Source organism: Protopterus annectens, chromosome 9.part0 (assembly GCF_019279795.1).
Source record: "Protopterus annectens isolate FY-2018-M chromosome 9.part0, PAN1.0, whole genome shotgun sequence".
NCBI classification, from domain to species: domain Eukaryota; kingdom Metazoa; phylum Chordata; order Ceratodontiformes; family Protopteridae; genus Protopterus; species Protopterus annectens.
The window spans coordinates 1,344,558,190-1,344,585,304 of record NC_056743.1 but is presented as its reverse complement, the minus strand read 5'-3'; the positions used below and the strand labels follow the sequence as shown (position 1 = coordinate 1,344,585,304).

General features: G+C 37.1%; 1 protein-coding gene across 1 annotated transcript in view; it reads left to right on the top strand.

The window, feature by feature from the left end:
• The window catches only part of NSD3 (nuclear receptor binding SET domain protein 3), a 4,286,093-nt gene that overhangs the window by 885 nt on the left and 4,258,093 nt on the right, over nucleotides 1-27,115 (top strand). The window lies entirely within an intron of this gene.

The window sequence follows — 27,115 nt, the reverse complement described above, 5'->3', positions numbered from 1 at the left end:
TTATTATTTGCATGTTATATTGTAGAAATTTTGGGGGTCTGGACGACTTGTAGTGAAGAAGTTATTTAACTTAAGAGCGTGATGAGGTGGTGTATCTAGGATGAACACCTTGCCTCTGTAGTAGTGCAGGTGATTAGATGTCAAGGAGTATAAACACAGAAGAAAGATGCTCTTGTGAATTGCTCAGTCATGAAAGTGAAGACTGATTAGAACAGCCTGAAAGCTTTTACTTTTGTGCTGTTTTTATATCAGATTGTCTGCGTCTGAATGCTGTGTTATACTTTGTAGATGTCCGTGTTTCATTCCACTGGTGTACTAGATCAGTTTTTGAAACTAAAGCATGACCAGTAATATGGGGAGGGTGTTATTTGGAGGGAAAGTAATGTATGGGTTACTGAGGTCATGCGGTGTTTTTGTATGCCTTTCATGTGGGGGAATGACTTACTTTTTAAAACTTTTGCGTGTCACCGATTAACAGCTAAAACTTAAAATCGTTGGACCCATGTGTAAATAAGTTGCAGTGTTGCATTCTTTAATTACAGTGACATATAAATATGCAGAGTCTGACAGAACTTTCTTAAAATGAGTGCGGTAAATAACACTGTTTGTCTTGTTTTGAACAAAGTAACACACCTGTCAAGAGTTTGAATGTACTGTCGATCTTTGGTTGTTTTTTTTTTGGCTGAAATCAACTTAAATGACCGACGTTTGAGGTATTATTATACATTTGTTTAGGAAAACAAATTGCTTTCCTGTGGGGATGCACCGTTTTTAATTTGAAATGTGGCTTTGCATGATTTTGGAAATTTCTTAAGGCTTCAGACTATATATATCTTCTGAATATCATTGCAAATTACTTGATGTTTAGGTATAGTGAAATATGATGGGAGGATTTCACTATCGGTTTTGTATGTGCAAATGCTTTGTAAACAAAATCACGATGTGTCCAAAATTGAAAATTATCCACCTTCTATTTCCATTGTAGAGTTGAGATTTTTCTAAATGTCTGTAAATCTAAAAAAAAAAGCTAAAATTGGGAAAATAGTAATTTTGCTTTTTAAACAACTCAGATTGTAAACATTCATCCACTAGGTTGTAATTTTAGTGTAGATTATTACTTTTAGTTTAGTTTTAAGCGCATTACATTTGATTGATTCTGTTGGACTCTTCAGAGCAGTTCACAGAGTAACAATGTACATGTCTTTAACATGCCAGCTAATAGCTGACATTTTTGACAAGGTAGTGTTGAAGAATGCTGATATCAAATATTTGAAGATTATGACCTCAGGGGAAGGGAAAATTAAAATGTTATCAATTTTATATGGAATCATCCTGTATTCAAGAAAGTATAATGCTGTTGTTTAGAGGATATATGGGAGGGACACATACTCGAGGGGGAAGAAAGGACCTTAGCATGCGTCACACACATTCCTGCTGTTTTATTACCAATATATTATGGCTAAAGTACCACCTTATAGAAATTTTTAATGTGGATATGCAGTTCTGATGTCCGTTCTGCCTCGTTTGTCACCTATTATTTCTTTGGTGGTTTTGACTATTGTGAATTTTTGTGTTCCCCTTGAAAGTTTTCTGAAGGATGATATTGACAGTTGATTTTAGAAGGCTGAAGTGCATCTTTTATACCACGCAGGAGGTTGCTTTTATACCACGCAGGAGGTTGGTAATCTCCTGAGAGAGTGTGTGGCTACACCATCTGAGTGAGGAGGCCTTACACATGAGAAATATGTTCTTATTAACTTTATTGGCAGAAGAGGTGAATGGAAAGGATATAGTCTTACTTTTTCAAGGCCTTTCTAAAATTTCCACATCCCCTAGGTTTGTTTGGGGATTGGCTTCATTTTTGTTCCAAATCCTTGAATTACTTTTTAGCAAAAAAATTGGTAGTTAGAAGTCATTGCTAGTCTTTTCAAGAAAAGTAAATTTTTGAACTTCAGCTGAGTCATGTTTTATTGGGTCTACTTTTAAATCTCAGAAGACTGAAAGACCGACTTTCGGTATCTTGAGATTTAACACTGAACACCCACTATATCGAAATATTAAAAAAAAATGTTTTCACTATACTGAAAATTAATAATACTGAATTTTCAGCAAGCGACGTTCAGTTTTTTTTGTAATACCCTCCACCACAACATCACTTCCCCCTAAACCTCAACTAAGACACTAAACACACACACCTACAAAACCTATGCATAAGCAGGGGGGCAAGCCCCCCCTGCAACCCCATGCCCCTGCTACTTATATATACCAACTCTGAGGCTGTACTACCACAAAATACACAACTTACTGTTATGCACCCTACACTTACTTTGCACACCATCAAACATACACGCGAAAAACACACACACTACACATTCAAAAAACACACCGCCTTCAACACCAACACATACTCACCCATCTAACTCATCCAACTCCCAAAACGTGCCACAAAACTTAAATAAAAAAAAAACAATTCTACCCAAAACCCTTAAAGGACTTCTTCGGTGATATAAAACTTGGTAAAGTGCAGTTTCGATTAACTGCACTTTGGTATTTTAGTCTCGAGATACTGAAAGCCGATCTTTTAGTATTTTGAGATTTAAAAGGGATCCCGTTTTACCATACAAGCAAACATTTCTTTTTCCTATCAGTCATACTAATAACAGTCGCTGTGGCAGTGGTAGATGGATTTAACGGTCTTCTCATGACATTTTGGGTTCCCATATGGGATATTGGATGTTGCGGAATTACTGCCCTTCTTTTATACCACTCAAGACCCTTGTTATTTGCCCTCGCAGCCTATTGGTTATCAGCCCATTCCCATCAGTCGACCCATTTGTTCCATATCACCAGTGCGAGGATCGACTGGGAAAGGCTAGTATTCAGAAGTGGTTCAAGAAGTTTTGTTTTTTTACAGCTCTGTTTCCCATACACACTTAGTGAAGCACTAAGGAGTTATGTGCAGTGGGCTTCCTGGAGTATCCCTCTTGACATCTGCAAAGGATGTTCCCTCCAAACAGACCTGCCTCTACCCCCGAAGCATAAGCGGTGATTTCCCCAGTCTGTACTGGGAAAATTGCACAGATTTATTTTACCCCTTAGTGTATGCCGCCCTCCCTGTCTGGGAGAGGTGAATGGACCACAGTCCTTCTTTGCTCCCCTTCTTGGCTCCTCCATTGTTGGGGTAACTAACTGAGCAGTTGTCACCTTGGTAACAGTAAGGGCTCCATTCCTCTGGACAGAAGAACAAGGCTCATTGCTACGCTTGTGCTGAAATTCATGCTGTTCCTCTCTGACCGGTTTATTGAAGCCTATGTGGTTGAGAGCAACAGACCGTATGTCTTTTTGAAAAATGTTTAATTTAATCTTGAAGATGAGCGACCTTGGGGGGTAGTTTATAATTCTAAGGTTTCTCTGGTCATGGGCTTTCTTGAGATGAAGCCTCCACACACAAATATTTTTGACTAACGCTGGTTCAGTGAATTTATTGACATAGAACTGTGTGTACTTTATGACAAAATATTTTAATTTCTTCTTCCACACCAGTGGATGATTCAGTCTTTGTCACTTTGCTATGATGATAGTGACTTTCTTAAAAGAGCGTTGTTGAGTTTTAGATTGAGGAAGTCCGCCAGAGTGATTATGTAGTGTGCAACCCATAACCCCAAATGCAGTACAGTAATGTACATTGTAATGGTTACTGACACACTACTAGGTTTTGATTATAAGGAGAAAAAAAGTTGTCAGAAACCAATGAGTAGTGTAAAGACAATATATTTATTAAAATGTGTGAAGAATGCTAATGTTCAAATCTTGGAAGATTATGACCTCGTGAAGGGATTATGATCTGTGCACTGCACTGTCAAACAGAATAAAAGTAAATCAATCAAACGTAAATGTGGTTTAAACTAAATGTAATAATATGTGCTAAAATTACAATCTAGTTCATTAACTACAGCTAAGATCTTCTGTATTGTTTGGAACTTCATCAGAGCTAGAGTTGAAGCCCAAAGTGTCATCTTTTAAGTAACATGCATTCAATCAAAAGCTCTGAAAAGAAACATATGATCATTTTTAAATCATAAATTCAATTCAGATTCTCCAAAATAATTCAGACTTGGTATAAATTAATACAAGCTTAAGGAGCAAATTCAGTTTAATGAAATTGTTTTAAAATAATTTAATATGTATGTGTGTGTATGTGTACGTGCATGTAAATGTGTGTGCATGTGTGTCTATCTATATATATATATATATATATATATATATATATATATATACTTGTATGTAATATATAATGTATGTGTTTATGTACTCTTATACATAGACACACACACTTTAATTTCCTTTCATGCTATTCTTCCTAAAATGAGTAATCAACTAGTTGGTGATACTAATGTTAGTACACTCGAACTAATGTCGACAACTTGTCTTCTTCAACTTAATATACAAAGCTTTCGTATAACTGTAATTTCAGAATACTTGAAATAGATATATGAGCGTGTCAAATCCTGATGTTGCAGTTAACCTTAATTAATATAATAAGCCACACAAGTTCCCTGTATTCAAGAAGATTTTCCATGGTTCCCCTCTAGGGTCCTTTAAAACGCTTTCAAGAACTGCAGACTTATACTTTGTATATCTCTCCACTATAAAATAGTGTCTGTTTGGGGTGTTAGTATTAGGTTTACTAATATCCTAAGTGTTCATATATCCTTTTTTTTTTCAGGTAATGTTAGGCTTTCCCTATATAAAATCCTTGGCAGTCTTGACAGCATTGTGTACACCTCCAGTTGTTCCAGAGTTGACTATTTTAATTCTCAAAGAATGGTTGTCATACAGTTTGTTCCCACAATACATATTTACAATAGTTGCTCTTGTCACTTCTCCATGTTTCCAACTTTTTGAAACTTGATATAGAAAAATTCCAACATTAGATTTTTACATCAGTTGTCTCAAGTACATTTTTTAGGTTTTTGTTCCTTTTGTCTCCAAAATAGGTCTATGTTCCTATTTTCATAATGTTGTCCATTTTAAATATGGTCCAATTGTATTTGTATGTATATATTTTTCTGAAAACTTCAGAATTTCCACTGTATTGTAAAACTATGGCTATCTTGCCCACCAGTCTTATTTTAAAAAAAAAAAAAGAAGGATCCCCGTCCTCCGAAATAAGTTTCAACTTTCCAACCTGTTCTTGGACAGCACATTTTCCTTACTTTTTAGTAATTGGTAAGAATAACCCTTTGAACATTCCACATAAAAAAAAATCCATCAGTCTTGAACCATTCAGTATCTGATGTCGTCCTTGCTAGTATTGTCATTTGCCTTTGCTGCAGAACTTGATTGGTGCCATTATCCCATTCCTGTAAAACTGCATTCAGGCATCAAGCAAGTGCATTTCTCGCCTGTTAATTCTCATGGGCAAGCACCGCCCCTCTGCTACAGCAATTGATCTCTAATTTCATGTAATGTGAGAGTGGGTAAACTTAACACTACATGAAAATAGTTACCTAGTTGTGCAGTTAATTAAAAGTATGAGTAGCTTTAAGTCCAGGATGTACAGAAGAGAGACTTTTTCCATATTTAAGCTATAAAAGTAATAATCCCATTTAAAAAAAAATGATAGAAGACTGGTCAGGATGATAACAGATAAACAGATGGGTCAATACAAGAAACTTGCTTGTACTTTATAAAAACTTTAATTTTCTTGCCTTGGAATCAGCGTAAGGGAAAGACCACCCATTTTTTAAAGCTTACATTTTCACGTAATTTGCAGAGGAACTTGTCTTTGCCTGCATGCTGTACCACAGACATGGAAATTTGTAGTCTACCACTCCTGGTAATTTTATAGAGCTAATTATCCCTTCTTATGTCAAAGGCATAGAAGCTGGTGTAAAAAAAAAAAAAAAAAAGACAAAGTTGTGAAACTGTGTTCCACTGTCTTTATTGCAGAGAAGAAAATAACTTACACTGATTTACAGTTGCTTCCAATGTAGCCATGTCTTTCATAGCAAAACAGAGTAATTAGATCAGTCAGTGGTTCAAAGACAGTTGTTACCTTTCTTGACAAATTTACATAAGCAGTATCACATTTTTGAAATGCCAAGCTGTAAACGTTTATACTAGTATACATTTTAAGATTACTTAAATGTAGTATAAAATACTTGTGACATTTAGAGAAAAGTCAGAAAATATTTTTTCTTCCAATTCTTGTAAAATATTCACATATTCACCAAAGTATGTGAGGGGGCAGTTAATTCATCTTGGACTGCTTTAAACAAAGGCCTATTTATTTAGCTTCTTTTTTTGCTGCAGATGTATAACTTCATAGTTTACTGTGCAGCAAGACGAGAGAGAGAGACAAGTGAGGGGCCATTCAAGAAATAAAAGGAGTCCTGTTCTAGAAGGTATGTGAGATGACTGTGATCTCATTGTATGCCATTGGAATGGGAATACACTACTGCTTCCTTATGTCTAGCATGACTCGTATAAAGCAGACTTGAAATGGATTATGGGAAAGAGGCTTGAAGAAAAACAAGATCACTTTGATATGTCAAGCCCCATTGGCGTCCGTTTTGGAGAAAACATTAAAATTGTATAAGAAACAATCGATTGATTTTGATGCGTTAAAGTAGCTCAGAAAACAAATGTATAGAGCTGAAAAGTAAGTTTTTATTTTTAGTTCTGAGGTGGAGTTTTCCTTTAAAGTCTGCCAGTTCATTACACTCAAACGTATGTTCCCAGTTGCCTCTTTCTTCACCATTTGCCATCAACCTGAGGAAAAATTCTTCCCTATACATATACTTCCAAGCAAAAATTTGAAATCTTTTAGACTTTTTTTTGCATATTTGGGAGTCATACACATGTTCTCCCATTGTTTCCTTGTGAATTGCTTATTCACCATCTCTTCCAATCTTTTCTAACTTCCTTTGATTGGTTCCTATACTTATCATGCAATATTTTATATACTCTATTAATTATCCCTTATTTTAAATAGTAGCTTGTGTTCTAGATCCAATTAAAAACTCCAGTAGAGCAGATCTTTCACTCAGGATTCCCCTATTACTTTTTCTTTACCTGTACTTTGATATCAGTCCCTGATAGGGAAGTCAGTCATTAACTTGCAGTCCAAATGTCTTCTTGACTTTTACTATTCTATTACATTCCCCTCTTTTAGTTATTTCTCCAAATATCTTAGTTCCTTTGGCAGTTTTCTCCAGTAATTTCCATCCCCCTCATGTTTATTCTCTCCACTCCTAATTGCAGTCATCCCTATTGGCAAAATCTCCTTTTTCATGTTGGTTTACTTCTTAGAATACTTTCTGCTACTTTATGAATATAATGTTCTGTATGTCAGTTACAGGTGTCTTGATTTTTTTTTTTTTTTAAAGTGTAGGATTTTCCCATGCTCTGGTATCTTGGATAAAGGAGTGGTTACACACTAAGACTTGGTGGTTTGTTGAAAAGTTTTGGTGGTGCAATAGGGATATGGCCAATGTGTTCCACAAAGGTCAGATTTTTGGCTTTCTATCATTCCTGTAACTAGTCTAGCCCAGATACAGATTTGCTGTATCCAGGACTGTTGGTAAGCTTCTGAGCCCCCCCCCCCAAACTTTTTTGTGTTGGAGGGAAGCCTTCTAGCTTATCAGGCTATCTACCACAGGAGGAGTGGTTTCTGGCCCTGAAATTGTAGCTTATTGGCCATTTGGGCAGTTTTTTCCATCTCTTTCAACTTTCTGGTTTAAAAGCCCAGATCTGCACTTGTTTCCCACCTTTCCTGTAACTAATCTAGTCCAGATACAGATTTGCTGTATCCAGGACTGTTTGTAAGCTTCTGAGCGATGCCAAATTCTGCTCTTTAGTTTTTCCCTTAGATCTGCTACTTCTCTCCTCTTTTGCACTTTTACTAGCTTATTAGTTTAGCACTTTACCAAACTTCTTGTAGCAGTTATTGTAGCGTACAAAAGTGCTACCAGCACTAAACATTTTACAAGGAAGCCGCTCCAGTACTTATTAAAGCCCACCCCAACAGGCATGTCTAAAGGCCAGTTCCCTGTGCTTTCTCCTATTAACCTGGTGAACCTGGGCATCCTGATGCAATGTACCAACTGCCTCATGTACACTGACAACCCTCTCCTCTTACCTCCCAATACTCAGACTTGCGAGAGATGCACTTATATAGCCAAACTGGAAGCCACGCACTCTCCAGCCAAGACCGGAATAGCTGGTCAGGAGGAGAAGGTCAACACTTGCACCACACCACACGGAACACACAGCCCTCCAAAACACACACCAGCACTACCTTCACATAAAAACACAAACCACACACCCACCTTTACGGAGGCTCTCAATAAAAATATACTCAGAGAAGGGACCTCCAAGGCAGAAACATACTCTACCACCACAACACTAATCACAAGAGAGACAACTCTCCTAAACAGTGTGCCACTCGACCAGAGCCCCTAAGGCAAAACAGCATGCCAAACACACTAGTCATAGGTGACTTGATAGTGAGGCACACTGGTGTCCCACTCACTAAGTTGAATAAGGAGAAAGTAACAGTCAGGTGCCAGGATCTGCCACATAACGCACACACTCGGGTCCCTCAACAACAGGTACAAATACGACTCTGTCATTGTACATGTGGGTGTGAATGACTTGAGAAGTACCTCCATGGACTACATGAAAAGCGACATGGAGGAGCTCTCGGATTATGTAGCTCAGGCAGATATGACCCTAGCCCTGAGCAGCAGCCATCACCTAGAATGATACCACAGTACAAGCAGAAAGTGATTGTTTTCAACATTTGGCTAAGTTTCTGGTGTCATTCTAAGGGGATCCAGTATATATCTGTCTGGGATGATGATTGACAGACCTCGATGCTTTGCCAGAGATGGCTTGCATCTGTCACCCCTGGGCTCCCGGATACTGGCCAAGGCTCTTGCCACCCCTATAATGCCTTTTTTAGGAGGTGTTCCAAAGACCAAATTACCACTGTAACAGCTATAAACAAATTCAATCTGAGAGTCATGCTGCTCAGCGCTAGAAGTCTAAATCTCAAAATGCACTCAATCAAAGCGCTCCTTAAAATGGAAAACCTTGACATTTGTGCTATAACAGAGACCTGGTTCAAGGCAGCAGAAAGCAACCTTGCACTATCCAGCTATAACTCATTCCACACCTTTCGGCCCCAGAACTTGGACCGAAGCTCTAAAGGAGGTGGTGTTTCCATATTCGTAAAGGATGCGCACACCTCCAGACTGGTAGCCCAACATAATGCATCTGAGATGCTTCAGATGCAGCTAACATTGGGTAAGATAGCGATTCAGGTCGTAGCCTGCTATAGGTCCCCAACCATGTCCCAAGACTCACACTCCACGTTCCTAAGCACCCTGGAGAATGTTCGGGTCCAACCTAACACTCTCGTACTGGGCGACTTCAACTACCCTTCCATTAACTGGGAAAACTACTCATATACACTTGCCCAATGCTTTCTGGAATTCATTAATTCCAATGCCCTGGACCAGCACGTTCTTACCCCCAGTAGAGGTAGAAACATCCTTGACCTGGTCATTACTAACTTGGGTGGCCATTGCTCTACACCAATAGTCAACTCCCTGGTTAGATCCGTCCACAAACCAATCACCCTGGAAATCCACATCCCTCCCACCCCCGCAAAGGTAACCACCATGAAAAACTTCTCCAAAGCTAACTTTGGGCTCCTAAAAACACAGGTGGCTAACTTCATGGCACCCATGCAAATGGAGAATAGTTGCATGACCGCCAAATCATACACCAATGCACTGTACAAACACGTACACAAATGCATGGATCTCGCCATACCCAATAGAACCAAGAGGCTCTCCTCAAAAAAAAAAAAAAAAAAAAAAAAAAAAAAGCCAATCTGGTGGTCCCTTGCCATAAACAAACTCTACAACAAAAGGAGGAAACTGTTGAGGAATAAGGCGAAGTCCCAAGACTGGAAAAACTCCGTTATCAACCTCAACAAAAGGTTGAGATCCCTCATGAAATCCTCTAAAGCTAAAGATTTTCTCTGAGCTACTGCACAATGGTACCTCCTATACTGAGCCAACAGATATTGCCAATATACTGGCTGACAGATTCAGTACTAACTTTACCCCCCCCCCCCCCAAGGACCAATCACAATACCAGTAGATTGCCAGGCACCCAGTATTACTGCTGCACAGGTTAAAACAACACTGTCCAAGGCCAAGAATACAGCTTCTATGGGACCTGACAATATCCCTGGCTGTGTTCTACATGGACTACAGAGTGAACTGGTACCTCACTTGTGTGCCCTGTTCAATCACAGCTTCACCTCAGGCTTTGTCCCTACCGAATGGAGTACTGCTGCAGTCATCCCTCTCCACAAAGGAAGAGTGACTACAGGCCCCAGGAATTATCGCCCCATTAGTCTGACGAGTTTGATATGCAAAGCTATGGAATGCATCATCATGGATCTAATAAACAAGGAAATAGGGAAACTCCATACTCTGGATCCTACACAGTTTGGTTTTGTGAAGGGTAGATCATGCCTGCTCAACTTGGTCGACTTTTTTGACTCTTTCACCAGAGCTGTGGATGAAGGCAAGGTGGTTCATATAGCCTACCTTGATCTGACCAAGGCCTTTGATACCATTCCCCACTCGGGAATCATAGAAAAACTCACTAAGCTAAGCATCAACCCCCTATATCACTAAGTGGGTTGCAGACTGGCTCACAGAACCCACAGTGAGAAAGTAGCTGACTCCAAGTCAGACTGACGACCAGTCACGAGTGGACTCCCACAGGGTTCAGTCCTGTGCCCTCTCCTGTTTGGTATGTACTTCTCTGAAGTCCAGGCCAACGCGAAGGGACTCTGGCTGACAAAGTTTGCATACGATTGCAAGTTGGGAGTTAACTCCCCAAGTGATGTTGACATCCTACAGGAAGGCCTCAGTGAGACCAACGACTGGTGTCAGAACCAAAGCTCAATGCCAAAAAATGCCGTCATCCCCTTGGGAAAAACACAGTTCCCTTGAATTACCACATTGATGGTAGTCCAATGAGCACAGAAGGCATTATAAGAGATCTGGAAACACAGGTTGACAGCAACCTCTCTTTTGACCACCACGTTGCCACTGTGGTCAGAAAGTCCTATGTGGCACATCTCATTACTAAGGGTTTTGCATCCAGGAAGAAAGAGGTCATTGTCTCCCTCTAATCTTCCCTCATTAGGCCAATCATGGAGTACAATGCCCCATTTGGCACGTACTTCACTAGACACCTGCAACAACTGGAGCGGCCGCAAAAGTACCTCACAGAGAGGATCCTAGGCCTTAAACACTTGTCCTATATGGACAGACTCAGAAAAACTCCAAATATTCTCTGTCTCATATTGCCTACTCAGAGGTGATCTCTGCTTGACTTACAAAGCCATGTCTGACCCAGCTCTGTTAGAAATGCTACATTTAAAGAAATCCCAATCCCTCACACTCCAGAGACCTCAACCTTATTACCACAATCAACAGAACATGCTGGAGGGACAGGTTCATAACCCAGAGACTACCCATGCTGTGGAATAGGCTTCCCTTACATGTCAAGCAGAGTACCTCACTGGCCCTCTTCAAGAGAAATCTTGAGTGGATGGGAAATAGAAAATTCACCCCGGGGATCACTCCAGTGGCTCTACTCGACAGCGGCACTAAGAACTAAGGTAGAGTGGCACAATGCCAGGGTAATCCTATGGGCTAGGCATGTAAAGGCTCCAGGGCCATTAGTCTAGTACTATGAACCTATTTACTTGTCAACTGTAGAAGTACTTTTCATAAGCATTTCTTATCTTTTAAGCAGATGACTTGACTATGAAACTGGGTAATCTGATTACAAACCCAAGTGATAGTAAGGGTTTACTGCTACTTGGTAGAATTGCAATTGACAAACTGAAATAGTCGAAAGAGTTTGAAATCTCATTTTAACGAATCACATGGTAGAAAAATGTAGAAAATTATAGTCATTATGTGATGTCATTTCTGAGGATATGATTTGCTAGGGAAGTGGGTCTAGAAAATTGTGTGAATGGGCTGTGCCCCTTGTTTTGATACACTCTCAAATGTATCGATAATTGTCTTTCTGCACAATCACTGATGCACTGCGTGTATTTTTTTTCATTTCTCTGTGACTTGAGTTACAGTGAAGTATGCATATTTATTTAAGGGGGCTATAGGGGGTTTGCCTCGCCATAAACATTGTTTGCATACTTTTTTGTTGTGTAGACTATTTTCTGTCATTTGTTGTTTAATAAAATGAGGTATTAGTTAATGGGTTTTCAGTCAAATTGTTTCAACCATTTGAGTTTCAGTTAACTGCAATTCTATCAAGTGACAGTAAACCAGTAGTAAGATTTTATAGAATAACTTTGGGCAAGAAAAAAACTGTTATAAACATCAGTAAACTGAAAAGATGAGATTTGGTCTTGGATTCATGCTGTTACTGAAGTAAAGTTAAATCGGTTATAATAGGAGAAATTGGATACTAGCTCCATTGTTAAAGGACCACTGTGGGAAATGACTGAAAAAAAAACATTTTTTTTCTTTTCTTCAAGTTGTGCACACTGCTGACCTGCATGTACCAGAAAAAAAAAATGGTCACTACTGATTCTATTATGTTTGTAAGTCTGCATGCTCTCTTGTGGGTAGATATGCTTATAGAGTTTGTTCTTTTGAAGACAAATCCTCACCATAATGCACTGTGAGGGGATAGTTTGAGATTACAGTGCCCATGGGTGGGCTGTCAGATCCCAGCTGCATTTGTTTAGAATGGAAGAGCTGAGAAGTAGTGCTAACTTTGAAATTCCTCAGTAAAGATATAATTACTATTCTGCAGTGACTCTTACAAATGAGTCTCCTACTGGTGTGTTAAGCTTCCTAAAGAATCAACTAATTACTGAGATAACAGACTTTTTACAGAGTGAACGTTTTGTGAATTTATTTTCCTTTCAAAGTTACTCCTCCTACAGTCACTCCCTCAACCAGCAAGAGTATCATATTTCCTACCCTGTGTGGTTTAGCTAATTAGTCACCTATGCATGAGAGTACACAGCAAGCAGATGTCTGCACTCTGCCTGGTGTGCCAGTAAAAGTGTTTCCTCACGTCTGTCCTTACTCCTGTTGTCTGAATTGCACTTTCATAATAAATGATGTTGTAAAATGCTTTTTATCAATCTTTAATATGTAGGAATATTTTAAACCTGAAGCTGTGTAGCTGATCACCAGCTTGGAGATGTCTGAAAGATAGTACTGTTTGAAATAAGACTATTCCTTTAATGATAAACAGTTTTGCATAATAATACAGTCTAAAGACTTGCACAACTCAGGTCTGTGATTTCACTTTTATACATTTTTTACTCTGGCTTTACTATGCACGTATTCACAGATATTTATGTTGTGTATCTTTTTGTATGTTACTCATTACATTTTTTTCTTGAGCACAACACAAAGCCAACTTTCTTTGTCCTTAACAGCGTGCACACTTTTTTTCTAGCTCAGTTAAACCTAATAGTGCTTTAAAACGTACACTGCTACAACCATCAGTTAAATTCTCTGTATCAAAATTTCTGACAGCTTGTTGAAAAGTGAAAAACAACTATCTGAAACAGCATGTTATACACCACATTCATTTTGGAAGCATTTTGCAGTTGACAAATTAATTTCGGTGTAGCTCATTCTAATTCTTTGAACTTTTTTACTACCTGCTCTGCAGCCCACATCATCTCCCACCTCCACTTTGCTTAGTTATTTCTTGTATGTCATCCACCATAGTCACTCTGTAAATGTCTGCTACAAGTAGGAAAGAAACACACACACACACACACACACACACACACACACACACACACACACACAGTCTCAGTGGACCGTGGAGCTCTGACCACCTGTAAAAATGAAATGAAAAGCATGTAAAATAAATTGCTGCAATAGCTAAAATGAAACTATGTATGCACATCTGCAGCAGTAAAACACACTGCTTGACATTAGCTGGTATAGCTGGTAACATATGGGCCTATCAGGTATGTATTCCTGTAGCTGTGTTTCACAGTGTACTGATGCAAGAACCGCAGTGCACATATACACACACTGTATCTGTATGTGTGCATCTCAATGATTTACATTTGAAGTAATTTTAATGGACAATTTCAGGCCAATAAAGCCAAACCTCACTAGCTATAGATATGTATATTTCGGCCTTATGACCTCGTCATCATAGCATAAGCAGAGTGTTTAATATGCTTATCCATAGCTAGTGGGGTTTGGCTTTATTGGCCTGAAATTGTCGATTAAAACGACTTCAAATGTAAACGTCATGGGCAATCAGAATCGCCATATAGCTGAAACACCTGATGTTCATAAGGGGCATTTGCATATATCCCATGTGCCTCTGTTACAGGAGGTTTGGGAGGTCACTCATTGGAATTTCTAGCTTGGCTGGAGTTTTCATTTAGTTTTTTCTGATTGTTTTTTCAGTGTGACCTTCTAACTTTTTGTTTTATGTATGCATCTCCTTACATCCTTTAATCAAATACCCATGTGCCAAAGCAAGCATGTAGCATGTGCTTCTTAATGTATACTGGCATGACCTTATCAAGCAGGTAATATAAGTAATGCAGATAAGTTAAAAATAAAACGCACTTCTCAGTTACAGCATTCAGCCACAGAACGATAACTGGACATGCATACACAATGCTCCATGTGCCCAAATCTGTGACAAACAGAAATGCCAATGTGTTGTATTTCTGATATGATATGCATTTTGTTGTAAGATTGATGATTGTTGAACGGGATTATTAGTACAGCAAGCATCCTAAGTAATGGGTTGACTGAACCCAATAAGAATGTACACTGACTTGTATTCAAGGGAAGAATTATTGCTGGAGAAAAATACATTCAGTTACAAAAAGTACAAAGGTTTTGGTTTTAACCAGTGCATGCCAGCCACCTAATCTTCAAACATACTTTATGGCAACAACAGTGCATAAAGGCAAAGTTTAAAACAGTTTCTCTAAAGTTAATAATTGCTCATTAAGTATGCAGATAAGTTAGTAGTCAGGAGGTGTCGTACTAATTATATATGCACAAGTTCTGAAGCCTGGTGAATAACAACTACCTTGTCTTTCAGGAAGGGGGTAGAACAAAAGCAGGTATTGTGTTGTGCAGATGAATTTATTCTGCAGACACTGTGGCTCCTCAGTGAGTGAATGTGATTGCCTGTTCACAAAATGCAGTGGAGGGAAGTGTGTTAGAAAACTTCATCGGGTTCTTAGTCAGACACCATGATTGAATGATTGAATGAATGATTGGTTGATTGATTTGAAATTTGTTTACCAGGAAAGTCTGACTGGAAAATTTTATCTATTTTCAGTGGAGGCCCATTTGACAAAAGCTCAAAAAATAAAACAGAAAATATATTTACACAGGTGAAAATTGACATCATATTACAATATTCTTTAAATACATAGATTAATACAATTATTAGTACATATTACATTTATAGTAATACACGCATACCATCATTAATATAAGGTAAATATAATGTCATGTAGCACTGAAATGTGTTGGCATGTTATAAGTGCTAAGCAAAAAACTTAACTGCAACTTGATCGAAAAACAGCAAGGTGTAGTCGATGCCAATAAGGAGATGAAAGCAGACCCAAAATTGTGAAAATTATATGCTTATAGTATCCAAACAACTCAACGAAAGGCCACCACACGAACTCTGCAGCAAACACTTCTTTATTGACCTAGGTTTCGTCCTTACGAACTTCTTCAGAATACATACTACTGTTTCAACTCAACAATTTTATACCTTATCACATATTGAATAATTACTTATTGATATCCTTAATTTACCACAATGAACTTTTTTTAAAAAGGAAATGGCTTTGTTAAAAATCATTGTGTCAATGAAAAACATTATACATTTCTAACTCATGTACATATACTCCAATGAAATTATATGCACTTGTACACTTAAAAACTGCTAATTAAATATACATTTAATCAATTTATACATAAAATAAATATAATTATAAAAATGCTTACTATTATATATACATGTATTGAACCCTTTGTTGTATGTAACATATGTGATATATATGTGATATATACTTATTTGAATAATACATATACCTATCTCACTCATCCAACTATGACATATATATTATTAAATATTTAATATATATATATATATATATATCAGTTCTTATTGATGTATGGTAAATGGAGTAATTAATATAAAATGGTAATGTAATATAAGTGTTACCATGAATACAACCAATTTGAACTAATATATTTTAATAATGTGGGTGATATAAAATTCTTTACCATTATAAGTGTTATATAATGCAAATAATGTATGTTTTTATGTAACAATATAGTATGCAATCCAATTTATTATAAACCAAACTTTCAAATGTATCATCACTTGTAAATTGATGTATTATATTCAATTTGTAATTATATATATATATATATATATATATATATATATTAACAATCTTATAAAATTAAAAATTAAAAAATAAAAATGAACAAATAATAATAATGAAAAATATATATATATATATACATGTACATTGAACATATTTAAGTGTACATATATTTGTATGAATATTGTAATTAATACCATGTTTTATTTATTGTATATTCTATTCAGTTTCAATAATGGCATGATAGTCATGTATTCATTTATTCCTGGGGGTATACATGAATTCAAGTAAATCTGCCATTTTAATTCCTCCATATCCAAATGGTACATAGTTATCTTTCCTTGTGGGTCCTGTTTAATTTGATTAATAACCATAAATTTGAATTTATGGTCGTTGTGTTCTATAATGTGTCTTGCTAGGGCATTACTATTTTTATGATGCTGTATATCCAATAAATGTTCCTTAATCCGCTCTCTAAATTTCCTTTTTGTTTTTCCGACATAAAAGGCTTTACACAGCTGACATAAAGCTATATATACTACATTTTTTGTTAAACAATTATAATGTCCATGTATCCTAATATTACACCCATTAATCATTATTTCTGTACCTGAATGATATATATGACTACATGTACTACATGTTCCACATTTGAAATTTCCTTCTCTTCCATTTTTATATTTTTCAATAGTTCTTTTATTTTCTAATATATTTTTGAGAGAAGGACTCTTTTTATATACAAATTTTATTGGTCCATAGAAGATTTGTCTCCCAATTTTATCATTAACAAAAAAGTCCCAATTTCTCTTTATTATATTTTCTATTTCCTTGGAACAATCATCAAATTTAATAATAAACAATGGAATATTGTTATAACAATCCTTCTCCAATGTACCTTTACTGCCCACTGTTAGTCTATTCAATGAGCCTGTTTTTAATATTGCCGTATATATCCCATTTCCTCTTTTATTTTTCACTTCATTAAATATTTTAACACAGAATTGTTCTGGATATCCTCTATTCATGAATAATTGCATAATGTACTTTAATTCTTCTATAAAGTCCAGCTCTTCACTTACCATTCTGGCTGCCCTGACCATCTGCCCTTTAACAATGGCTTTTTTCTGATGGCCAGGGTGCCAGCTGTCAAAGTGCAAGTACGCATTAGAAAAAGTGGGCTTTCTTTGTATTTGTGTTTTCAAAATATTCACTTCTTTGTCATATATTATATCCACATCCAAATAATTGATTTTATCATCCTGGACATTATATGTGAATTTTAGAAATTTTACTGTAGTATTAATATATTCCAAAAACTTTTCCAACATATTTTTATCTTGATCCCATATGATAAATATGTCATCCAAATATCTGGTATACATTACAAGATGTTTACAAAAATCTGTTGTAAATAGATAATTGTGTTCCCAGTAACTCATTATTAAATTTGCATACATGGGGGCACATGGTGCCCCCATGGCTACCCCATTTACTTGTTGGTAATAACTTCCTTCAAAGTATATATAATTGTTATTGAGCACAATTTCCATCAAGTTTATTAAGGTATTAATTTGGTCTTGTTCATAAAGATGTGTCTCAAACAATTGTTCTTCTAGCCATATAAGGCCAATATCATGAGGAATTGTAGTAAATAAGTTTACAACAGTAAAGATAGGTATATGTGTGAGTGAGATAGGTATATGTATTATTCAAATAGGTATATATCACATATGTTACATACAACAAAGGGTTCAATACATGTATATATAATAGTAAGCATTTTTATAATTATATTTATTTTATGTATAAATTGATTAAATGTATATTTAATTAGCAGTTTTTAAGTGTACAAGTGCATATAATTCCATTGGAGTATATGTACATGAGTTAGAAATGTATAATGTTTTTCATTGACACACAATGATTTTTAACAAAGCCATTTCCTTTTTAAAAAAGTTCATTGTGGTAAATTAAGGATATCAATTAAGTAATTATTCAATATGTGATAAGGTATAAAATTGTTGATTTGAAACAGTAGTATGTATTCTGAAGAAGTTCGTAAGGACGAAACCTAGGTCAATAAAGAAGTGTTTGCTGCAGAGTTCGTGTGGTGGCCTTTCGTTGAGTTGTTTGGATGTTATAAGTGCTGTTACTCACTCATAAAGCAAATGTTAGTGGACCATTCGAACAGTAGATAAAAGGGGAGCAGTGTGACATTAGTATTTGTTAAAGGTGATAAGTGGAGTCAATAGAGGAGGCAGAAGAAATAATTAGTAAAAGCAAGATTGAGTAATGGAAGTAAGACTAGGAGAAATAAAAATAAAGGAGAAATGGTTTTTAGTGCAGAACAGTGATATGTTCACTGACTTGTATGTGCTGTAAATCTAGCTACCTTGTTGTGTCACTGTTCAAGTTTAGATTTGATTCCTTCTATCTCCACTTGCCTACTGTGTGACTGTAAGCAACTCACTTAACCAGACAGTGTTTCCAGGGTGTCTGTGAAAATGGACACTTTTTTTTCTATTTGTTAACTAAATAAGCTCAATAAACAAAGTCCACTGTAGGATAAATATGTATATGCATGTTTTAATACACATACATTGTCTCAGTATCTCGATGTACAGATATGTCTAACTGTTTACATTTATATAAGTATCTGCAGTATACGTGCGTATGTATTAATATGAATACACAATTATGCATATTGATACATGTACTGAGGTAGTCTGTGCATGTCTTGTACTAGGTTTTGTCATTGTGTAATGTTATTTTTATGCAGGCATACTAAAGTTTAACAAAAATGACAGCTTGCATACTTTTATTTTTTTATGTTTTTATTTGTGTACTGGGCATTGCACTGATCAACATTGACCAATTTCGGGTTCACCCCAGGATCTATGTAATAAAATAAGGTGACACACTGTACAGTGAGATCTAGCCTGATTGGATAGTTTGTACATGTTCATCATTACAACATCAGGCATGATACATCATGTTGTGTAATCGTATGATGACAAAACTTTATAGTAGGAATGCAGCCAAAGACTGGAAATAGGTAATCATAAAAAAAGTAGCAAAAAAGTTTACACTCCACAAAAAATAATGTTTTTGTTGTAAAACTATTATGCTGCAACAATATTCAACCTAGACTAATTGTCTACAAAAGTAGTCGGTCAACAATAATACATACAGAAGATGGTTCCAGTCTGTATGAGGTCACTGAATAGTCATTAATTATATAGATAACCACACTATTCTGATGCCTTGGTGGTAGATAATCAAAAGGAACGAAGCCTAATGAATGACAATGAATGTGACTGAGTACAGAAAGGGAGTAGCACAGCAGATGGAATGATCTGCAGAGCAGCTGAAAAGAGTTTGCAAGCAGCTGGACTCCTCAATGAATGAATGTGTTAGACTGTTGATGAAAACACAATACAGAAAGGGATGTGATAGGGAGTCAAGGGGTTACAAGACAGAGACAGTGAGCTAGTAAAATTACAGATATCTCAACAGCACCATCATATGATATTTTGATACACCTTACTGTGAAAACTGGTGGCTACACACTTCCGATGCACAGCTATAAATAAAATGACCATCAGTAGTCCTGACATTCACCTGTGCAGAACTATGTGGAGATGTACAGAGAGTCTCATTTGACTGCAGAGCACATACTATGTATATATTGGTGATTTGACTGTGGAATTCTAAAACAAAACCCCTTGGCACTCACTGTGCTATCTGCCTACCCTCCTAAACCTGTTTTACTCATTAGCTGTAATGTTAATGCACCACATCTTGGGAAGGGGATCTGTCATGCAGTCATGGGTGCAATTGTAAGCAACTGTGAATTACAGCAGAGCTTCTCCTAACACAGGTTAAATATTTATTTATTAACCATGATAGAACCCTGATCCCATTGGTCCTGTTTCAGTGTGAGTCCAGGGGTGAGCACTTGTATACAACATTATATACATTTACCTAAATGATAACATAACCTTCCAGCTGTAATAATGTCCATAATGACTGTATAAAGAGGAAAAGTGGTGGTATTGCTTTAATATTTCACAAAAACTACCACATTTCTTCTTGCAACAAACTAATATCAAAATTCAATTCAGCAGAGCTTCTTATTGCTTTCCTGTATTACTGTTTGCATCCCTTGTAGTGACAATGCAACTGTATTATCTTGCATTAGATTTCCATAACAATTCCACAAGAAAAAATACTACTTGGTGATGAGAAAGTCGGTTGTTAGGACAGAAGTTCGCACTAGGTGTAGGGAAGTTGGAGTTTATTTGCTTTCACACAGCTAATTAATAGCCCCACAAATTATAGCAAGACGTCAAATTCCCTAATATCCTGGATCCTAGTGTCAGACCCTAGCAAATACACTACCTCTGGGAGATGATCACTGAGACGGTGAGACATGGTACCAGTCTATACATCGGAACATCTCACATAGCCATTTAAACAGCATGTCTATAAAGCGACGTACATTTCCAAGTATAACCCACAAATGTTCATTACTCACCCATAAGCCATTAACAGGAACTTTCTAAAAATCTTCCCCTTAGATGCTGCAAATGATTTCGATACAACTTTCCTGACTATTCTCAATAACTTAGTAACTCTTAGAAGGAAATGACTAAAAACAAACAATGCAATTTGGCTATCCAAAAATAATGGAATAGAGAAAAACCATGGAAAGAATGGCAAAAATACGTAATCTTTTATAATATCTTAAATTTCAGAAAGCTTCACAATAATACTGAAAAGAAAATGTAATAAAGACAAACTATACTGTAATACCTTTCAGAATAATACTAAATACGTTTTAAAAAATTCTGGACAGCTATTAAAGAAATCTTGCATCCTGGCCATAAATTCAGCCCTAACCCCCTCTTTTAAGTCACTCAAAACCACAATACAGTTCATCTCTTATTTCCTAGTTAGTCTAGCATCTCTAACCCAGAATCCCCCAACATCTAATCCTAACCTTGCCCAGTAGCCACATATCGCCACATCTATTTTCACTTTCAAACCTGTGTCCACATCCTATATAAAAGTACTCTTAAACGCACTCAAATCATGCTATACTTCAGCTGATTGACCTTCCAAACGAGTGCCTTAAATATCTGATAGCATTGCCTACCTTGTTCAATCTTCCAGTCAGTCTAGGAATCCCATCTCTATCTAGAAAAATTCACAAATTATCCCTCTGCACAAAGAAGGAAATTCAACCGACATTACTAACTTCAGAGCTATAGCAAGCTTAAACCCCCTTTCTAAAATACTTGAAAAATGTATTCATAAACTATTGCTTAACTGTCTCCTGTAGGAAGAACTCGTATCTCCAGACAGCTTGGCTTTCATCCTTCGCAGAGTGCTAACACTGCACTTCTAACTTAGATACTGTTAAAAAAGCTAGAGATAACGGCAAACTAGTCTCCTCCATATTTCTAGACTTGTTTAAAGCCTTAGGCACAGTTTGTCACAGCAAACTTCTACTTTGAATGTCCTCATTGTTTCTCTCAGCCCACACTTCTATGGTTTGAAAACTACCTATCCAATAGGTATCAGTCTTTCTGTACCTCTCAGTTGCCACTGGTGTACCACAAGGCTCTAGCCTTGGTACCCTCCTCTTTAACATTCTTGCCAACACCCTCTACAGAGCCACACAACAGGCCTCCTTAGTACAGAACAGAGATGACTCCACATTCATTTGCACATCTGATAACATGGCACACCTCCAAAAAATTACTTGGGAAGGTTTAATAACAACTGAAACATAGCTTTGTAACTCACAACTTTGTGTTCATTCCTGAAAGAAACAACCTACTACTTTTCTCCCAAACCCTTTTCCCATGAAAAAATAAAATTTAAGGTTCTTTTTCTTGACAGTACAACCTTTTCAACCATTGAAGTAATTTCCCATAGAAAATTATTTAGGGGTGATAGTGGATGATCTTAAATTTGACCTGCATATACAAAATTTTATAAGAAAAAGTCGTGAAAAACTAGGGATGCTTTACAGATCCAAAAACCTTCTTGTTGATGGAACTGAAGTTACACTTGCCACAACTTATCTTCTCCCTACACTTCTTTATGGAGCTCCCATCCTTGCTAACCTTTAGGCATTACACAATTCAAAACTTGAATGATGATATAACAAAGTTGCTAAATTTGCAAGGTTGTGCATCAGGGCTGGCAACTCGGCACGAAATCTACTGCCAATCATTAGCGGACCAGAGTTCCGCTGTGGCGACCCCTAACCGGTAAAAGCCAAAAGAGACAGCAACATCCTTTTCAAAACACACCACTGTATAGCATTAAAAAGCCTAAATTGGTTAGAACTACCCCATCAATTATATACACGGCTTCTTACCACCTATAAAGTTATCCAGAATTCACCTTATTGTCCAGCACTAAACTTCATTCTGCACAGCTATGCTTCACGTCTGTCAACGTGATCAAATGACCAAAAACGTTTATCTTTCTCAAACCTATTCATTCTGCTGGGCATTGTCTGTACTCATACTATGTTGCTAAGGCCAGGAACTCCTTATCGATATCCATCAGCTCAATACCCTCACTCCCATCCTTCAAAACCACTCTGAAAGGCTTCAAGCCAAAAACTGTCTCTGTTTTTGCTTAACACCAGGATAAACTGTATCCCTAAATGTGAATAAATACCTGTTCATTCATTACATCTCTTTCCTCTCTCCTTCACTCACTCTCTTTCTTCTATTAAATTTCTCTTCCCTGACTCTCTAAATATAAATCTGCTTTTCTCTCACTTTGTATTATAATACAAAAAGGAATTACACTAACTTGCCTTAAATTTTAGCCAGTTTAGGCAGAAATTAATCTGCTTTAACCAATGTTTTCATATTATGTCTAATTTGATATACGGTAGAGAGTCTATTATCTGAACTAATTGTGACCCAGGGTAGTTTGGATAATCAAATTGTTCAGATAGTGAAACATATGATTAAAAAAAAAACTTCTAAAATCTTGTTTTTGTTTGCATGCAGGAATACACCTTTTCATTCATTCAGTGATTCCAGTGGACAATAAAGAAGAATATTTTTCACACAAGAGCTGGCTACAAGCTCAAAAACTTGCTCAACCAAATGCGTACAATGTCTACATATTCAGGCTTTATGATTTTTCCTACCAAAAAACTTTGGAAGGCTGGTTCTGATAATTGACTGTAAAATTATTGTTAGAATGTTTTTTAATTCATTGGAGATTTTCTTCCCAGGCCAACGGTGAAAATCGGCTCCTACCCAGTCAGACTTTCCCAGTAATCAAGTAACAACATGCGAAATATACACATTTGTGTGTGTGTTATACAAAGTGATTATCAGACTTGGCTTGAGGGTATAAAGACAGGTGTATGACTATGTACAGAGTGACTGACAAAACACAGTGTGTATGTGTGTGTATATGTATATGTGTGTGTGTGTGTGTGTGTGTGTATATATGTGTGTATATATATAATATATATATATATATATATATATATATATATATATATATATATATATATATATATATATATATATATATATATAAAATGGGTATGAGAGTTGGAAGAGGTTAAGTTCTATGAATAGAGAGAGCAGTTACATTTTCCTTGAGTCTTCTAATGTGCTTTCAGTTTGGATTGGAAAAGGGGCAAGACTGATGATGATTAAGAAAAGAAGGGAAAGATTCCCACTATTTAGGACCAAGGCTGAGAAATCCTGGTTTGTGCACTGAAACCTAGCTCGGGGTGTTTGGAGGAGAGGATCAGAGTGGTTAAGACTTCTAAGGTTATATGTCGGTGCAACTCTGAATAATCTGAAGGCTGTTAGGAAGGTCTCATTCTTGGTAATATTCTTCTCGCCTGTCGGATGTTAAACTTATTAACAGCAATTAATTCACTCTAATTCCCCCAAGGGACATTCATTGAGAGACTGTCTAGTTGGACAGTGGCCAAATGGACTTCTTTATGCATTTCCTCATCTTCCAAGGATGGAACACAATGTTTTAGTCCTACAATTCTGTTATGAGTCACAGATGTCCAATTCCTCAAGCAGAGTAAGAACGCGGTCATGGTCAGCTGCCTATTGGGAGAGGATTCATCAATCGGATACGAATTCAAGTCCCTGCACCACAAGTACCAGTATAACTTTGTCATAGTTCATGTGGATGTAAATGACCAGAGACGTGCCTTCCTGGACCATGTGAAGATGATCACAGCACAGCCCTCAGCATACGTCTCAACTTCTTAGAGCAAGAAGTCTGGACAAAGCCATAAATAATGGGGGCACAAAGACCCAAAAAATGACAGTTTTTAAATATTGCTTGTACAAACTTCAAAAGTTCATAGACTAACAGATTTTGCATTTGCATGAATTTTCTGAACTGTATGAAGGCTGAAACTCAAATGTCTGTTTTCTGACTTCAGTCCTTAATGATTTGTAAATGATTTCCCAGAAAACCAAAATTTTATGTGGAATAGACCAAAAATTTGAGGCAAAAATCTGGGTGTTCTGCAAAAAGCTGGACAGTTGAGAGGTATAGCCTTCAAACTGCATTCCTGGTAGTATGAGCCTGGCATTAAGCAACATTCTGCCTTTTCCATGGAAGATGCCACAGTCCCAGCCGAAGATAATTGACACTAATAATTGACTCAGTTTTTGATGTCACTCAAAGGGGTTGCAGTCTTTGCCTGGGAAGATTTGGTAGATCGACCACACTGCTTTACCAGGGATGATCTGCACCTGTCCCCACTAGGTTTTAAAATATTGGTAAAAATCTTGTCTACCCCATAGTGCCTTTTTTAAGCAGTGTCACCCTAATAAACATAGCTAAACTGGCTCAAAACAGTGTAAAGTTGTTACCGATGAATGCCATGAGTATAAACAAGAAAATATTCCCTGCAAGTTGTCCTTGTCTTGGAGAATATAAATGACTGTGCAGTTACTGAGACTTTGTTTATTTAAAGCTACAGAAACCACCCTGGCATTGAAAAGCTATAATGCCTTCCACATGTTGAGACCATTTACTCCACATGTAGGCTCTAAAGGTGGAGAAGTCTTAATTTACATCAAGCATGAACACACAGCAAGGATGTTCAAATAGTGTGACACACTTAAGCTTCTCCATGTCCAACTTATCATAAGTAAAGTCCCATACCTTATCCTTGCAAACTGTAGGTCCCCTTCCATGACCCCTTCCAGGAAGCCCATACCATGTACTTGAATGAACTAGAGACACTCCCCATTTAACACAACACAATATTCACGGCTGCCCTTAACTACCCCAACATTAACTGGGAATCATACATAACTTCAGACATACAGGCCCAGAGGTTCCTGGGCTTTGATAACACAAACACCCTGGAATAGTTAGTTTGCATGCCTACCAGGGGCCCAGATATAGACCCAGTCCTCGCAAACATGGGGGAATGATGCACTCCTACTAGTGGGAAGTCATTATGGATATGGTTGGATCAAAAATCTGTACCCATTGCAATAAATATTAAGCCTGAGACCCCATTTAACTATCATTTAAATATTCCAAAGGTAATGGTCTTCTACAAAGAGTCTGGAAAAATTCCAGCCCACCCCCAAACCCTGAGAAAGCAGCTGCTTATGTAGAATTGTTCACAGAAACCCAGTAGAGTCATTCAAATAGCTGCACAGAGACCGGTGTACTGATTCAAAATAAAGATAGGACAGGCTCCAAAAACAAGCCATCATGGTAGAATTCCAGTATAAATAGGTTATATAAAAAGGAAAGAAAACTGAATGGATATTGCTCAGCAAAATAAAAACTTAATTATCAATCGAAACTAATAACTCAGAGGACTTATCAAGTCCACCAAATCCAAATTTGAGATTTAAAAAAAAAAAAAGCATCCTAAGCTAAGGACAGCCATAAGGTTTGCTTCAGTTATGTCTGCATCTTTGAAGGCCAACACCCGACAATGTGTCAGTCTATTGGTGAATGGCACCACTTATACAAAGCCACAACATGTAGCAAATCTGCTAGCTGATAAATTTGGCTCCATTTTTGAAACCCCTCGCCATTTCCCCATCGACTATAACTACAGAGCGGGTACTCACCGTGATCTCTAAGGCCAAAAACACTGCTTTGTTGGGCCCTAATAATATCCCAGGATGCCCCTGAACAGCTTGAAACATGACATGTCAGGCCTGCTAGAGTCTCTGTTTAAACACCGCCTCCAGGCAGGCTTTTTTGTTAAAAAAATGGAGGACTGCAACAGTTACCCTCTACACATGGAGAGGCCTTCCATGGACCCAGAGAACTACAGAGCCATAAGTCTGTCTAGCCTCATATATAAAGCCATGGAAAGAATTATAGATCTGATAAACATTGGCATATTACAGCTACAAACACTGTACCCTACCCAGTTCAGTTTTGTCAGCGGTAGGTCACGCCCACTTAACTTGGTGGATTTCTTCAAGAAGGTCACTAAAGCTATGGACATGGGCAAAAAAGTGCACACTTAATTTCTCAGTAGGCCAAGGTATTCTACACAATACCAAGCCACAAGGGTTCCTCACAAAAAGAGGGAGTAAACAGCAAGTTCTATGTGAACAATCTCGAAGC